The following is an 18,681-nucleotide window of genomic DNA, read 5'->3' as shown; positions in this document are numbered from 1 at the left end:
AGTCCATCAATGCCAATCCACAGGAGACCTCCTTGCTTATGTTACTACTATTTGGAAATTCCATCTAAAAGTAGAAACTCGACTGTTGCTTTATACATTTCAAAGACCTTGCAATGGTCAATCTTTAATGATAATTTAAAAGAGAAATTTCAAATGTCCAGTTGACCAATAAGATAGATCAACTACACACACGCATGCGCACACACAAGCTTTGATTCCACAGCTTTCTGAGGACCAAGATAGACTGGATTCGATTATATGTGTACATTTATAAATACTGTATATTCACGAGTAGCGACCTCTGTGTACAGAAAGGCGTACTATTTTTTTTTTGTTTTTAGTTATTTATTTACTGGTACTAAAAGCAAGATTCTTTCAACGTATTGCACTTAGAAAAGTCCCCAAATGTCTACTTTTTTCATCAATAAGTAGTTTCTTTCCATTTCGAGGGTAATTTCTGCTTCTCGAAATCCCTCTGAGGATACATGAGGGATTATTAATGGATAAACCCAACTTTTTAAGTTGCCGGCTTCTATCTGGTCTGAGGGATGGTGCACGGGAGTTGTAGAACAGTTAAGCAAGTACAGCGAGTCCGTCAGAGACACAGACGTAAGAAGGGAATTGTGCCGAGAATATTTTTGGAATGGAAAGTGGGAGGAATCGATCTTTTAATAAGAAAAGTGGACATGCGCGCTTCGGGAGAAACAGGGACATTGTATGTGGAAGCTGGAGAGAGAGAAAAGAAGTAGCAGCACGCTCTGCATATTTGTTCTGATTAATTTGCATATTTTAATGATTTTTTTTTTTTGTATTAGGCGAGGCTATTTGCTCTTTTTGTATATACATTCAGTGTCCACTTTATTGGGAACACTTCAAGGTCGTACAAGGGCAAATAAGCTGATATGTCGTGTCCCAAGTGAATTAGACACACGGGTAGTCCAGTCTTAGAGAAGTTATTATTATTATGGATATCTCAAAGGTAGTATAATAATAATAATGGAAGTTTTAGTATTTTAGAGTAAGCTGGGACAAAAATAAAAACAAAGAAAGAATGGTTATTGGCTTGTAGCTGCACTCACTAGCCAAAAAATTAGAAACCTTTATTCAGTAAATATCATCCAAAGAAAAAACTTCCCAATTCACATATCCATCCCCTCTAATACTTTGCCTAGTTCTTCCTCGAATTTATTAAAGCTGTCCACTTCCGTACATCTATTCTGCAACCGTCCTCCTCAATTTGAATTTACGTCCTCTCCTGAGTGTAGTCTGAGCAAATGGAGGAATCACATTAGCATTGAGTTTGCTCGATCCACCCAAAGCCTTAAACACCGCAATCAGATCAGGTGTGTAGTCTCCAGACGCTGCAATTTACAGAACTGAAGCCTTTTTTCTCCCAATTGCAGCCTATACACGACATTGCATGGATTGTAGTAGACATCTGAGGTCCCTAGCTGAAGATTTGAGCATTGTTCCATCAGGATATTTGTCGGCTGTTGTATTGAGGTCGGTTGTGCGAAGCCGAGCAACCCTTTTCAGCATATTCCGCATATTCTCAGTTGTATTTAGAGAGTGAGGCGGCCAGGATAGATGGTCAAAATTTTGGGAATGTTCCGCAATCCATTCAGGTGCTAGTTTTGCACGGTGGATAGTTCTGTTGTAGCCTTGAAAGAATCCATCACAATCCGTATAAAACAAACTCTGCAGGATGAAGCTGGTCCGATACGACAGAAAGATAGTTGTGATATTCTATATAACAGTGAATCCGCCTTCATTCATTTTACTAACCCTTCTCAAGGCCTTATAAATCTCAATCAGGTCACCTCTGAGGTGCTCGGTTGCCAAGCTCTGTAGCCCACATAATCGGAATTTTTCCCCACACGGTCGTCCTTCTGCCGAACTCATCATTCGAGCTGCCCATCTTTAGACCCTTTAAAGAAGCTCAATGTCTTTTTTCAGATGAAGTCTCCATTCTTGAACACAGTATTCCAAATGCGGTCTTACAATTGCCTTTTACAGTGGGATTATGATCTTCCTGTCTCTACAGGATATTTGATGTGTCCCACTGATGTGTCCTTTGAAATATCACCAAAGGACACATCAGTGGGCTTTGATGGCCGCCTGTCTACTCTGTTCAGGAAACTTCATATCGTAACTCCCAGATCCCTTTTCTCCTCTACTGTTTTTAATTCAGTTCCACCAAGTGTGTAATTTATTTTGGGGTTGTTATTCCCCAAGTGTAAGACCTTGCATTGAAACACAACTGCCACTTTTCTGACCATTATTGAAGCCTGTTCTAGTCATCCTGAAGGAGCGCTGTTTGGCAATGACCATTAACGATTCTCCCAAACTTTACGTCGTTTGCAAATTTTGACATCACGCCCTCTATTCCTTCGTCGATGTCGTTTATGGAAATCAGAAACAGCAGTGGTCCAAGAACGGATTCTTGGGCGTACCCACTTGACGTTACACAAATCTGAAAAATATCCTTTAATCACAACCCTCTGCTTTCTATCCTGCAAGTCGTCATAGATTCTTTCAGTAATCCCAACATGTTCCAGCTTATACAGTAACCTCTCATTAGTGACTGAGCCTCTAACACTCTGAATCAATGCCGACAATATATTCCCTACATTGAAGTCAAACTAACCAGTCTATAGTTACCAACTTCACTCTTAAAACCAACTTTATGTATTGGCAATCCTTCAGCACTTATCCAATCCAAAGGAATCTCTCCCGAGTCCAGTGGTGTCCTTATAATTAACCTCAGTGGCTAAATACACTTTTTAGCCCTCCCCCTCCTTCAAAATTACTGAGTATATGCCATCAACTCCAGGAGCCTTACTTGCGTTTAGGCTCAAAAGTTTTTCTAATAAACAGTCATCTGCAATTTCGAAATCACTAATTTCATCAGGCTTAGCCACAGCTTCTAAAGGTTCTTTCGTCAATAAAAACAGATGCGAAGTACCTATTCATCAGCTGGGTTATCTTTTTTTTTTGTTTCACAGCCGGGAAAAGTTTGCAGCTGACTCCAGTTCAGTCCTAAGATCACAAGAAGATGGACAATCCAATAGAACGTGGTCAGCAGATTCAACAGCGCCACAAAAACAAAGTGGCGTGTCAGAGAGAGTAAATTTAAGCAACTTCTTATTAAACTACCATGTTCTTTTAGAAGAAACATTGCATACAGACTCGGTGACATCGAGAGTAGATCCTTTTTGAGAAACTCTTTCACATCAGAAAAAAATTCTCTCGCTACAGAGTCGACCAAAGCAGAAGACCAGTCCTGTTGCCACAAGGAGACAAAATGAGTAGGCAGTCTCTTCTTTTCACTAGTTACACTTTCCTCTAGATTTAACTGAACACCACCAAAGTACAGAGAGATATTCTTTCTCAAATGAAAAAGAAGGTATCTGTATTGTACCTCGTATGAATTGGGAGTTTGCCAAGTAGGACCTGTAAGGCAGCAGTGGACGTAGTTTTACAACCCGTGATATCAAAAGAAGAGCAGATCTTTCAGCCTGCTCCAGTTGATTAATAATCGCAAATTTTTCAGGACGAAACCCCCATAGGAAATAATTGCCAAGAAAATGCAGTTATAATAGAGTGTGTCCTTTATTTCCCCAATCTTTTTTCGCAATCTGCCATAATTTTACCATCAGAACCTTACATTTATCTTTGGCGTACTTCACATGCGGTAGGAAACTTCGATGGTCATCCAGTATCACCTTTCGATTATATTTGATAGTAGGGGAACGATTAGGATTCAACCTTCCTTTCAGAAGCATCTGGAACGTTTTGGCAGACGAAATTTGAAGTTTATGCGTCAATGTCCAGTTGGATAATTCCACTGAAACCGAGTTTGCAGTGTCCTCCAGATGTTTTCTAGAATTTCCACCGACCAAGATAGTCAGGTCGTCAGCATACGCTACAATTCGAACATTAGAGAAAGTTTTACTCAGACAAGTATCAAAATCGATGTTCCAACACAGAGGCCCAAGAATGGACTCCTGTATGCAGCTTCTGGTAACACCTCGAGATCTCATTTAAGCCACAACTTACTTTGATAAGACGGTCAGAAAAGTAACTCCTGAGAGGGCAGAATAAGGGCATTGGAATCCGGGCCTCTCGGAACCTCTCGAGGGCACTTTTCCACCAAAGAGTGTTAAAGCCCCTCCCCCTTGAAGTCCACGAAGAGACCCAGCGGGTATTTAGTGGACGTCTTTCGGAGTATTCAAGATATTTATGTATGGCATCTTCGGTTCCACGTCCCTTCACAAACCCATAATGACAAAGAGAAGAAAGTCCTCTAGACGAATAAGCATCAATAAGTCTTCTGGCAATGAGTTTTTCGAAGGCCTTTCTCATAACAGGAAACAAGGCTATCGGCCTGTAGGAGAGGGGGATCATTAGCCAGTTTTCCAGGACGTTAATGAGAATTTTCAAATTGGCTATCTTCCAAACTTTTGGGAAAAAGACCAGCCCGTAGACAGACTGTAAGAGTTGAAGAGAAAGATTAATATATCAGGTATAAATCTCCATGCTCTTTTAAGAACTTCGACTTCCAGTCCGTCAAACCCAGGACACTTCCAAGATTTCAAGCTCATAATAGCACAATTCACCTCATCCTTGGAAAAAGGCTGCCGCAGTTGATTGAAGTTTTCCTCTATAATAGTAGACTGTTCTGTATTAAAAATTAAACCATCTTCTTGATGTATGATGACATTCAATATTTTCTTTATCGACTCAATCCAGGAGAGCGCTTCGAAACCATCATCAGAGCGTATTGATGTAAAAATCTCACCAGGAGATAGTTTATTGTTGACCAATTTTTAAACTAAACCCCAGGGGTTAGTATTTCCCTGAGAGTTTACAAGGCCTTCCCACCCACGAAGCTCTTTTGTGTTTGTAGATCTCTTGGTGGTAAAGTCTTTGGGCATTTCTATATCTGGTTTGTAAGACTGTAATTTCCAGATTACTACGATAAGGACACCTTCTAGACCTCTTGAATTCTCTTCTGGTGGAACGAGTAAGCAACTTCAGATTTGTAAGCTGATCACCACGGGACATGATAAGGGTTCCGTTTCCAACTTTACTGATCCTATCTCTGCTGGCATTGCCAGCAGAGATAGGATCAGAAGAACCTCGAATCTTAAAGGCAAACCCTTGACAGTCCTTTTATAAGAACAAGGATTTTGGAGAGCCAATACCTGTATGTTCCTCTCAAGAAAAATCGTAGTCAGATTGTTGATAGCAGGAATTGCTCTCATGCAGTTGAGTTGTAAGAAATTGATCTTTGCACTTGATATTAGACAAGAAGTATTTATAATTGTATTACTCATAATTTGTTTTTGCACGAACAAGTTCCAAGGCTTTTAGATACTCCTGGCATCTGGCGGCACGGTAAGAGTGAGCGCAACTCCTTTTCTTCTTCTTACAGTTAGGACATTCTGGAGGTTTGTCCTTATTCTCACAATCACTAAGGTTATGTCCCACAGAGCTACAGTGGCCATAAGTTTGTAGATCCTGAGCACAAATACAGGCAGAGTAACCATAGCCTAGGCACTATGGTATAGTCTTTGACAGTGTGAGAAGTCCATCCATACTATTACAGATCAACTGGTACCTGTTGTAGTCTTCACCACTTTTCATCGCTCTGCATCTGCCCCATGCTATCTTTTTCTGCACTATTTGAACAGCCAGCTCCTCAGGTTGGTTAGGCTTCTTTTGATAAGAAGTGTGACTCCACCACCTCTTCTGTCTTCCATATCTTTCCTAAATACGTTACACATACCATGAACTCGTCATCCTCAATTTCCGGGTGGAACCTCGTTTTTCACCCGGAGTAAATTATTCACCAGATCGACTAAGAATCCCAAGGAAAACGATCCGTGATCAGAAGATTCAGAGAGCTGAGGGCTACACAGGGTGTACATAAATTATTCACCTGATTATGAAGCTCGATAAAATATTATTGTAAAACGGTTTTCCCCAAAGGAGTGGGTAAGATGATATTGTTTATGCTTAAGGATACAATACAGGATAATCTCAAAAGGAATCTCTCGAAAGATCTTTCAAACGCAGGTTTGGATCCTAAATGAATCATAATGCGGGTTCATGAGGGGAAATCCTTGCTTGACCAATAAACACTTCCTGAATTTCCGAAACTTTATCTACAGATACACTAGGCCTATCTGCTCCTTTGTGGCAGAATACTGCTGGTTTCTTGGAACTGTTTCAACTATCGCCTCATCTTTTGTTCCTTAGGTGGATCTTTCTGAAATTCCGTTTGAAAAATCTCTTCATACATCCAAAACAGTTTTGAATGTATAAAGAATTCTTTTTTGTGATTATTGTGAGTTTCTGCAAGCAAGGAAGGCAGCTTGAGATTTGGATGTACCGTCCCTTGCGATATTTTTGTCACGAAAAGACTTTGAAAATCCAAGATAATTTAGGGATTACAGTGAAGAAAGGAACAAAGAACTTCCTACTCACAAGAAGGATTTTAAGAGATGCGATCAGAGCCGGTATTAAGGTCAGAAGATTTAAAATCGGATGACTTTTCTCTTCCTCTTCTCCATTCGGATTTTAAAATCCGAATGGAGAAGAGAAAGAGAAATTACGTCTATCGTTCCTTTTGACATTATGATGACAGCGATATCTAAAAAGAGGAGAAAGACTTCTTGGGAGAACATCATCAGTAAGTTACGATCCGTGTGACCTAGAAGAAAACCAAATCTATTCTATAAAAGCTTTTAGAAAGGTCCATATTTTGCGGGAGTGAAAACACGCTTCTGTTGATGACTTTCCTCTTTACTTCAAGTTTGCCAACGTCTTTTGGAGTAAACCGAATAAGTGGGATTGAAACTGAAAGACATTTCCTTGGAAACAGTTGCTAACAAGAGATTCGCATCTTCGGGAAAATTTTGGAACACCCTGTATATAAGAATTAAAAGATAAAACAATTATAGTCTCTGCATTTTTATATTAACTGCTCTGTGCTGAGGCAGTGGCCAACAAATGGAATAGGAATGTGTGCAAATGCCCTTGGAAATCAACTAAAAGCCCTTCTGCTTTAATTAGAGCAGAGCGCCTTTGTAATGTGCCTTTTCTGGGCAACACGTGTCTTGACATAACACGGTTTCTCCTGCTTGTTATTCGCATCAACATTCACTCGACTTGGTTTTATGGTGGGCTTCTGGTACGGCTAGCTGAATTGACCTTGTGGCTCTGTTTTGCCCTTTCTTTTAAGTTTCATAAAATCCGTTCTAAGTGGAATATAAATAGCGTGAATTGCTACTTTACTTAAGGCAAACGTTGTCAACAGACTCCTCATGTGTGTTAAGTGCCGAATTTTTTAAAATTTCGTTAAGTATGCAGACCTGCTAATTATTACCGTATTTACCCGCGTATTTTGCCAATATTCTAATTATGCCATCTGTATTTTCAACTGAAAATTAAGTAGGTTATTTTTTTCCATTATTTTTCCTAGTATACATTCCAAACAAAATATTACCGTATTTACCCGCGCATTTTCCCATTCTTATCATTTTACAATATCCGTTTTCAGTTGAAAATTAAGCGCACTATTTTGTTCCTTGTTTGTCATAGTATACATATTTTCCACACCTATTTTATTGAGTTTTTCTGCAAAATTTCCAAAGGATAAGAAAGTAAACTTTTTACACACATCCACACACCTCACCCTTCCCCCCTACCAGAAATGGAACATCTTAAACACATGGGACTGTTACTCACTTCAGATATTTATTCAAACCACACTCGATGTTATTCCGAGTTCTGCGGAATAACAGAACTTCTTCCCCATCCCAAATCTTTCACATTTTCCGAATAACTTAGGGCTCCTTAACTGTCATATTCCGTGACCCGCACACCGTCACGAAGGTCATTCCTTCCTCCTCTTTGTAGCACTGTTTGTCCTCGAAGGAGAACACGAGGCCGTTTGACATCGGCTGAAAATTCCCGACACTACGTAGGCAGCCATCAATCACACCCGATTCGGTCACTTGCTGTCGGTGCGTTGAAAACCGTCTCTGACATTCGCTCACTTGTCGGCGACGAAAAGAAAACGCTTAGAAACGCCGCTACGGACGTGTTTTTAAATACGACACGAGTTAATGATTTTTGTTAAAAAAAAAAAAAAAAGAAACCTCGTTCTCACAAGAGTTTCTTTAAATAAGCGTATCTAGTCATGTTATTGCTATAATGATACAGGGAAAAAAAAATTGGCAGTGCCCCTGTAAAAGTACTTCCACCACATAACACAAGCTGCACTACCCCATCAATAATTTGTAGCGACTTCTTTAGCCGACAGCGCATTATTAATGTTAAGGCACGAGAATACGTCACCCGGGCTAGAGGGCCTTATTTATAGCTTGTTTTGTCTAGTGAGTTCATCAGAGAAATTTAAGATCTTAAAGGCTAAACGTGTTGCTTAACTCTTCAGAGTTCCACCTGCAGTTCGTAGTGACAGTTCCATCTGGAGTTGGTAGCGACAAACAGTTCCGCTCTTTCTTGAAAATATAACTAGTCGGTTTCTTGAGAGATTAATATTTTTTTTTGAGACTTCTTTATACAGGATTTTTTTGAAAAGTCCCATCAGATTTTGGGAGCTTGTTCTACTGAGCACAAATATTAAAAAAAAAAAGAACTCGTAACAGGAAGGAAGGAAGGAATTTTCCATTTTTACTCGTAGTTCACTGGAACTTGGTGAGAAGCGCCCTCTAGTAGGAAGTTTCTTTCTGTAAAAGATTGCGTTAATTATTTTAATTTTTGTGATAGGTTTTTTTAACAGCTCCTTCGTACGTATTTTCACGGTTCATTCTGTTACTTGCAAGTAGCGCCCCCTAGTAGGAAGTTTCTTTCTTTAAAAGATTGCGTTAATTATTTTAATTTTTGTGATAGGTTTTTTAACAGCTCCTTCGTACGTATTTTCACGGTTCATTCTGTTACTTGCTAGTAGCGCCCCTAGTAGGAAGTTTCTTTCTTTAAAAGATTGCGTTAATTATTTTAATTTTTGTGATAGGTTTTTTTAACAGTTCCTTCGTATGTATTTTCACAGTTCATTCTGTTACTGGCTCTTGGTAACTGTTTTGGTAGAAACGTATTTAAGGAGATTAATGTTACTTTACTGCTATTTACCTCTTCAAAATGGACTTACTTTTACACTTCAACTTTTACAGCGTCACGGATTTTGGCAGTTATTATCCTTGATGCCGGTTGCTAGGCGACCGCAGTAGAGGATGTCAAAAACAGATAACTTGGATGCCATCTCTCGAAGGAAAGCTATTTAATGATGGCTTATGTGTGTCTGGAGAAATATTCACTAATTTTTATTAATGTATTCGTTCATTACAATCGAAAGGAATAAGGTTGTTTATCTTTCTACTCCATTTAAGTGTTTATTGATTAAATAAAAATATATATATTTTAATAACGGATAAATACTTCGAAGAAGGAAAGGATGGTAATATCAACAGATCCGTGTCTAAAGGCGGGGACAGTTTCGATTTTTGCTTCAAGGTTTCCAAATAGAGAAAAATACTCAGATTCTACAGACCATGTATTCATGGTCTGTCCTTGTCATCTAGGGAATAACTGGACACTAAGGTCACGCTGGTGTAGCGTGTTGTGCGAGCGGATTAGCGAGGTCTTCCTCGCCTCACCTTATCGCGAAGGCATTAATGGAGAAGATGGATTTGCGATTGGCAAGGGGGTAACGCAGAGGTCTCGAGACACTCCGATCACGTGACACTTATTCCCATTGCAGGTCCCTTGTCAGTCTTTCATTTGGGTTTAATGTCTTCTTTCGCTCTTCGTCGGCGAGGCGAAGGCGTCGAGAGGGGACATGGGGGGTGGGCAAAGGGGGAAAATGTTGTTTTTCCAAAAACATCAACGAGACGCTTTCAGGCTCGTCTCGTAGTATTGCCTTTTTTTCTTTAGTGCACGTGACCGTGGCTCTAAGTACTCCTGTGTAAGCGCCGGAAATGACCAGAGAATTGTACGAGAATCCGCAGTGACACCAACTCGCCGGAGAGAACTCTGGTCACGAGAATTGAAGAGCGGAATCTAATATTACCAAGAAGCAGCTGGTACATTGTTTAACCAAGCACGTCTACTACTACTTAACACGAGAAACAAGAGTTTCCTGCGCTTACATTGCTGTCCTGGTGCATGCTGGAATAATTGGGAAAGGTGGGGGGGGGGTTGAGATGATGGAGAGACACGAACTCCAGTGTCAGATAAACGTCCTTTTAAAAGTAAAATGAGTTGGGATTAAGGCATAAGTTACGAGTTAATAGAACATCTCGAGAGAGAGAGAGAGAGAGAGAGAGCGCGCGCGTTCGCTATCGTAGAGAGAAACGGCAAGTTTAAGTGCGGAATGATCTCGAGACCATTCAGCGCCCGCTGTGATGAAGAGGTAGACGTTTGTAAGCGATCCTCGCAGATAAGAGGGTGGCCCCACTCGAGCCTATAAAACGTGCCAATAATTATTGCGTCTCCTACTGCGGCCTTTCGCCGATTTCGAAACGTGACTTCGAATAAAAGAAGCCCCCGAGAGTTGACATCAGTTAAGATCACCCGTTCTTAGCCTCTTTGTGCTCCTTGGGTTTGCTTAGTCTTGCACAAACCGCGTCTTTGACAGCCAACCGACCATAAACGTGTTTAATGATCTTTCGCCGGAGAAACTGAAGCTAATACGATTGCCTACGCGTAAAGGAGCGAAGGAGAATCTCCTACAGGAGACGGCCAGTTTAATATTTAAAGCCTCGGATGAAATATTTTGTTTTTCTAAAGAATGTCGTGATTAATGAAAAACCACTCGTCCGTATCGATGGTGGGTGTTGACGAGCGGAAAAGACAGGGAGCGACGCCGGACCTATTGGAGTGTTAAGAAATCAATTTCTTCAACTTCCTGTCGCAGGCGTTCATTGTCCGTTGGGCAGAAATAAGATAATTAACAGATGTAATTACAAACCTTCAAACGCGGCTTTTCTTTATAGCAATTTCAACAAAACCGAACTAACCCCGACGTCTGCTCATTAGTGAAGGGGATAGGGCACTTTGATTTGTTTCTGCGGCCGTACAATTAGCGTTCGGGGATGTTCCGGTGGCTTAAGGAGAAATGATCGTATCGAATCTCGATGCGAAGCGACTTTTGAAAAGAAAATGAATTTGTAAGAGCAATAAGGGGCCAAATAAGAGTTTTCTTAACTTTCTACCAAGGATTATGCCCAACCCGGATGATCTTAGTAAATTACAAAATACTGTCCGTTAATTGGAAGACGCCCGTCTGTACAATAATGAACCAATCGCTAAGCCTACTTTAAGATTTATTCTGTTAGAAGTTTTTTTTGATTATCAATTTAAGAGTGCATTTCCCGAGCTCATCTTGTTATTTTTAGTACATCCTGAACTTTCCGATTTCCATCTAAAAGGAATTTAAAAAAAAAATCTGTATCTCGTTACACGTGCGGCGCTATCAAAAGTTTCCCAAGTTTTCTGATTTATTGGATTTATTTCTTTTGATACGAACCTGTCAGTTCGATGTTAGACAGAGCCCTCTGTAGTCGATATGCATCAGTCATCTCGCATCAGCTGATTCCAAAAAGATCTTTCTCCAAATTCCCTTTTTTTTTTTCTCTCGAGAATTTTATCCCATTCTGCAGAACGTGCGCGTAATTTAAAACAGTTTTTTTAACAATAAAATGTTAATTTCATTTTTAGAACATTGTTGCTCGCTGCCGATTCATAAACGCGAAGTTACGTAACAATGGTCGCAGCGTCACGCGCAGTTAATTATTGAAATTCCACTCGGTTTCCATTGTCGCTAATGACCAACTTAATAGAACCTGCAGTTAAAATGTACCAAGTGTGGTTATTTAGAAAATTAACAGATTTAGCGTACCACGTAAACTTCGGTGTTTCTAAAAACATTTTTATTTTTATTTTTTTTTTAATAAAAAAAATGTACAAATCTTTTGGTCGATGGTAAGCGACAGTTTTCAATTAATGCTTGGAGCAATAAATTTGTTAAGGGGGAGAAAATATCCCGAGTGTAATTAAGGCCCTTCTAAATTGCCCGAAACCTCACAGAAGGCTCCACCTTTTCGGTTTGAAAAGAGCCGTTTGACTTTCGGTGGAATCCTTTGATAATAACTAACAATCGCGCTGTCAGTTGGGATTTCTAATTGTTTAACGAGAAGACGTCACAAAGCATTGTTTAAACAAACCCACTTCGAGTAGAAATTAACATCTTGAACGCGGGAGCCGCCAAGGAATTAAACAGAATTTCCAAGTTTTATTTTCATGTCAATTTCGCAAGTGATAACGTATATACAACCTGTCAAAAGAATCCGTTCACTGACTGATCTTTAATCATTTTTGCCACAAGTGGATTCGATCTACTGGAATCACAATTTTTTCGGTGAGAAAAGTGTATTTATTTTCTTTTAGTACGATTTCCCCCCCCCCCATAAACTTTATCTGTTGGTAAATTTTTCCATAAAATAAAATAAAACTAATTTTATCTTTTGGTACTTTTTTTCTATATTATATATAATTTCTTTTCTATAAAATGTATAAATTTTAATTTTTATATGATTCCTCGCCCCATAATATATGCGTACATTTCTTATTTTGGTATGACTTTTTTTTTTTTTTTTTCATAATACATTTTATCTTTTGGTGCGATTTTTTCACATAATATAAGTGTAAATTTTCACCTTTCAGTACGCTGATAATATAAATGTGAACTTGAATCTTTTGGTAATTTTTTTTTCCATTTTGGTATGATTTTCTTCCTTAACACGAGTATATATTTGGTATGTTTTTATTTTTTTTCCATAATACAAAATGTACATTTTTTTTCGTTTGGTTTTCTTTTTTCATAATACGAATGTGCATTTTATCTTTTGTAACGATTTTTTTCTCGTAATATAAGCGTAAATTTCATCTTTTAGTATGATTTTTTACCCATAATACGAGTGTATATTTTATCTTTTGTTAAGATTTTTTCCCATAATATAAGTGTAAACTTAATCTTTTGGTTCATTTTGATATATATATATATTTTTTTTTTTAACATAATACGAACGTCCATTCTTATCTTTTGCTGTTTTTTTTTCCAGAATATGAATGTGTATTTTATCTTTTGGTACGATTTTTTCCCATAATGTAAGTGTAAATGTTAACCTTTGACTACGCTGATAATATAAATATGAACTTGAATCTTTTGGTACTTTTTTTCCATTTTTTTGGCGTTCCTTTTCCCCCATAATATAAGTGTATACAGGTATTTCATCTTTTTGTATGATTTTCTTCCTTAACACAAGTATATACATTTGGTATGTTTTTTTTTTTTTTTTTTTTTTCCATAATACAAAATGAGCATTTTTATCGTTTGGGTTTTTTTTTCCCATAATACGAATGTGCGTTTTATCTTTTGGTACGATTTTTTTCTCGTAATATAAGCGTAAATTTCATCTTTTGGTATGATTTTTTTTTTACCTATAATATGAGTGTATTTTATCTTTTGGTAAGATTTTTTTTCCCATAATATAAGCGTAAACTTTATCTTTGTGTTCTTTTTGGTTTTATTTTTTTTTTTATACATAATACGAATGTGCATTTTTATCTTTTGCTATTTTTTTTCTCCCATACTATAAGTGTGTATTTTATCTTTTGGTACGACTTTTTTCCCGTAATATAAATGCATTTTATCTTTTGGAACCTTTTTTTCTATAATACATGTAAATTTTAATCTTTTGGAAGTTTTTTTTTTGTCCTATAATATAAGCGTACATTTCATCTTTTGACATGTTTTTTTTTTTTTCCATAATGCGAGTGTACGTTTTATCTTTTGGTACAGTTTTTTTTCTCCCATAATTAAGAGTAAATTTTAACCTTTGGGTAAGTTGATAGTATAAACGTGAACTTTAATCTTTTGGTACTTCTTTCCCCATAATATAAGAGTGCATTCTCATAAGAGCGTAAATTTTAATCTTTTGGCGTTTTTTCCCATAATATAAATGTATATTTCATCTTTTGGTATGATTTTATGTTTTTTTTATGTTTTTATGTGCATTTTATGTTTTTTTCCATAAATACGAGTGTGCATTTTATCTTTTGGTACGACCCCACCCTCCATAATATAAGTGCATTTAATCTTTTGGAATCTTCTTTCCCCGTAATATAAGTGCGTATGAAATTTATGTAGTATAGCATAAAAACTCGAATAGTGTTGACGTCTTGAGCAACTTTTCTGAAGTATCTGCAAAGACTGGAATCTATTCATCGAAGCTAACGTTGACACATTGTCCCCAAAGAAGATAGCAGACAACTTCAGTTCTCCAACTGACATTCTCATATGTTTCTCTTTTAAAAACCATCATTTTTTCGAAAAAAAAAAGACCTTAGGGAGGATGTCATCTATGAGTAATGCACTGTATGTGGTTCCGGATAGTTGAACGGGGCTCTTACAGCGTTCCACCAAACAAAGGTAGAATCTCGCCAAAATGCTTCGAACTTCTAAAAAGGTACGGAATATCCATTCATCAACGTGTCAGGTGCGAAAATATGGCGATAAAGTTAACAGAGTGAACGCTTTATTGAACGTGACACTGCGTGGAACGCGCATCATGACGTTACAGTTGCGTCATTTTGTCAATTTCATTGTTGACTGATCTCATGAAAGACTACACGTGGTCTGCAGCCGAACTAAATGGATACAATCGAATAAGTGGAATGCTTTAGGGACAACAATGGCCGCTTGTTGCGTGCAATACAGCCAGCTTTCTCGTTGGACAAATTTCGTTCTATCGTTTGGTGACAGTAGGGCAGTGGACGCCTCCGATGGTAAAAGCAGACGCAGTACCAAAGCACGTGAAAATTAAAGTAATATTTAATACGCGAAACAAAAGCGTCCTGATTGGTTGAATTCAGTCCGTTTAACCCTATTTAGGCGTAGTAAAAAATGGCTGTCAGTGTGGGTGGTAACTTCTTAATTAAATCTAATTTTTTTTAAGTGGACGTAGTGAATTTAATTAAGAATCTTTTCTGCATATTTAATTGTGGCGGGTGTCGATAATAGCGGATAATTTAAGGAATAAATGAGTAATGAATTAGTAAGAAAAAAAAATAAGGTTTTCTTTCGTTCTGCTGAGCAGAAGAGTTGATTTTTTTTTTCCTCCTCTCTTTAATTAAGGCACTCATTTAAGTTTGGTTTGTAAAACACTGGGACGAACGAAGGGAAAAAACGAAGACAGAAGCCATGTTTGAAGTGTTGGTTTTTTATTTCACTTTCTAACAAAGGAATTGGGGTAAGAGGCTTGGAGTGGAGGCAAAAAAAAGGTGGTGGGGCGGCATTCATTAAGAAAGCATTTGTCTTTTGGACTTCTTTTCAAAAGGGCAGCGACAAAGGGTGAATAATTTTGCACGCAGCAGCTAACTACGGATGAACGCTAGCAGTAAATCGAGTGTATTCTACACTGCCTGTCCACTTTATTAGGACCACGAATTAATGGTGTGTTGTCCCCAATCGCTGTTCTGATACGACGTGGCATGAGGCCAACTAGGTGTTGAAGAGTGACACGTGAAACACAGGACCGTAAATCGACAGTTATACCTGTTTTGGAAGTCTCTGAATCCGTCCCCTTTGCTGGTGATTCTAGCACTGATAGGGCCCACTCGATGGTCCTAATAATGTGGGGAGTTAGTGTAAGTTTGCTCACGTCTTAACTTGTTTTAACACGGAGTTGAACTTTTGGAATCAGACTATGAGCAGCATGGAGAAGATTAGCTTTAAATCCCCCCCCTGTTTTATAGAGGTTTCTCCCTCCCCCTTCTTTTCTGCCCCTTGAACAAAGTTCTGTAGCAGACAACATCCTTCCATCAATTTCTTCTGCGACAGCTCCTTTGTTGGCTAAATCCTTAACTCTTGCGTGGTATTGGGAGTGTTGTCGTAGACACCTCTTCAGGAACCACGTGGAAAGTAATCTGAGGATTAAGGAGTGGCTACGATCAACCGTACCCATATGTTAATGGAAAGTGATTTGCCAATACAGCACCACTGAAGTTTTCGAGGGAAATAATCCCAGTGCCATATTTTGTAGAATCGATCCATCGGAGTTTCCTGATCTTTGAAGAATGGGGATGACGTCATTGCGAATTATGAGGGTGTCGACGTTAGCGGAGAATTTTGCCCTTCGTTTACATAGGATGGCAGACGTCGGCAGATTCGCTATCGGAAATGTTTTTGAATGACAAAAAACCCAATATTTTCTTGGGCAACGCGAGCTTTGGAAGTACGCTTAATGTATTGGTTGGATCCACTTTGGTACCATCTTTTGCCTTTATTCAAGTTTATTTCTTTGGGTTTATGTGGAAAATTTTTCAGTTTTGAAAGATTGATCCATTGCTAGTTTTTCTGTCCTTTTTATTTGGGCTACTACTGTAAACAAGGGTCTCCAATCGAATCTTTTGGGTTTCCATTAGCATCTTTCGAAGGTTTGAAGAGATTCTGTAAATGTAAAAGTATTTTTTGAACTTCGCCTGAATTATTGAAGTAATGTTTATAATTTTATAAGAAAAAAATATAGATTTTGAAGCAAAAAGGCTTAGTTCTTGTCATCTTGCCCTTCTTGCATTTAAATCGTCAGAAAACTTTGACAACTTTCCCCTACACCCCGTCATCAATGTCATTAAGGAGGATAAGAAGCAGAAGTGGTCCCTAACAACCCACCCAAGTACAATGTTAGTGGTCCTCTATGCACCTCACATCACAACTTGGTCTCCAGTGGAACTTCTGTCCCATGGACACCCCTGATTTATAGAAATTCCAGTCCAGTGTCAACATGTATGGTCTGTTCTGTATGTTCAAAAATCAGAAAAAAAGGCCCAACGGCGATCCTCGAGGGACCTCATGACAAAAAAGTACATATAAGGAATTGAGATCAAGTAATAAACGCGTCAAAAAATTCTGTTTAAAAAGTGTCCCTGAAGAACCAAGAGAATAATGGGATCCCATTCATCATAATGGAAGGTGAGCACCAAAAAGTATAATCAAACTTATCGGACACTTGAAAAGATGGCTTATATGACATAAGACCAACTGCCATGATTCATATAGCTGATAAAATACACCCTAGAAGTAGCCGGTGGTAGAATTTCTCACCTGAGACTGACTAACTCAGCCACGTTGTGAAACAGGCCCATAAAAATGTAATACACTGACGACTCAAGCCTCATAATACTAACTCATCTTTATTGATAAAGAGAAACCCACGTCATCCAATACATCCCTCCAAAAGTCTTTTCTTCCCCCCCCAAATTGCTGTTGACAATTTCCCAATATAGGAAGACACCCACTCATCACTGGCATTTGAAGATCCTATTGGACAACAGACAGCAGCCATTACACAACCCTTCCCTCCCTCATAAAGTAACTTGCTTTGGAAGATGCTGGCGAGTGAATAACAGCGAAAAACATCTTTCTAGTCACCAGATGACCTTCAGTTGGCTTTTTAAACTGTCTAAGTGCTTGTTTTAATGCCTCACAAGTTTATGGTATAAACAATACATGTTTTTGGAAGAAAACTGCGATGTCAACAACATAAAAGGAATGATCTAAGAAACTGCACACCTAAAAAAAGTATAAATAAAAATTATACAATAAACACTTCAGAAACAGTTATAGGTTTTTATAACTCGTAACTTCTTTATTTGGACGAGTATTATTCGTTTATCTTATTTATTAAGAAAAAAATTGTCACCTTCTTATTCTTACCTTCTTATTCTTAAAGTTAAAAGCAATAAAACTTCAATTGTCTCCAGAACACAGCAATTATATTCGAAGCAATACGAGTTTTGTTCGTTGTTAACGTGAAGGTCAGCTTTCTGGCAAGATGCCAGATTCGTTTGAGAATAATATCAACTCCAAGTGAACTAAGACACCATCCAGAAGATATGAAGGATGCCCGCGATAATTTTCAAAGACTTTAAGGGCCTTTAGAGACCGGGCATCGATGCTAAAGCTGGCAGTCTCGAAAAACAAGGCGATACAAATCTAAATTAATCGTTAAAATTGTGTTCTTAGCCACCCTAATAAAATAAAAAGGTGGAAGAAAGAAAGTGTGAGCAAATTGCACGATTAATTTGGAGTTATGAGGAGGAAAAAAGTTGGGAAAGTTAAGCCTAAAGTGAAAGTCATCTTGCAGGAAAATAGTCGATGCAGTCTGTGATTGTGTTTACCATCACGTTGCTCGTAACCATGGAAATGAGAGTTGCCTGTTTTCATGCATCACCTGTCACGAATATAGGTCATAAACAAAACAAAGACGTGTGTGTGTTACTTAGCGACAATTGTGGATGGCCACTGATTACTATACGATACGGGCAAAATGGCCCGTTTTGATGAATAGGCCCTGTTATTTGAACACTGCCAATGGCAGACGCACGCTTGTGGCGTCTTCAATGTTGTCTATTTCGCTTTCCGTAATATATGCGCGCGCATTGCAAGTGCGCAGAAATGTTCATTCATTTGAAGTGAAAGTTAGCTACACTGGTTATTTATTAGTCGTTAATCAGGTTTTACTTTAATTAGAAGCGACTCTTCGTGGTTGTTAATATTCATTTGCATAACGACTCTCTTTTAGGTTCTCGAAA

This window comes from Mastigoproctus giganteus, chromosome 14 (genome assembly GCF_048544385.1).
Source record: "Mastigoproctus giganteus isolate SK-2022 chromosome 14, ASM4854438v1, whole genome shotgun sequence".
Lineage (NCBI taxonomy): Eukaryota > Metazoa > Arthropoda > Arachnida > Uropygi > Thelyphonidae > Mastigoproctus > Mastigoproctus giganteus.
This window is presented reverse-complemented; position numbering follows the sequence as displayed.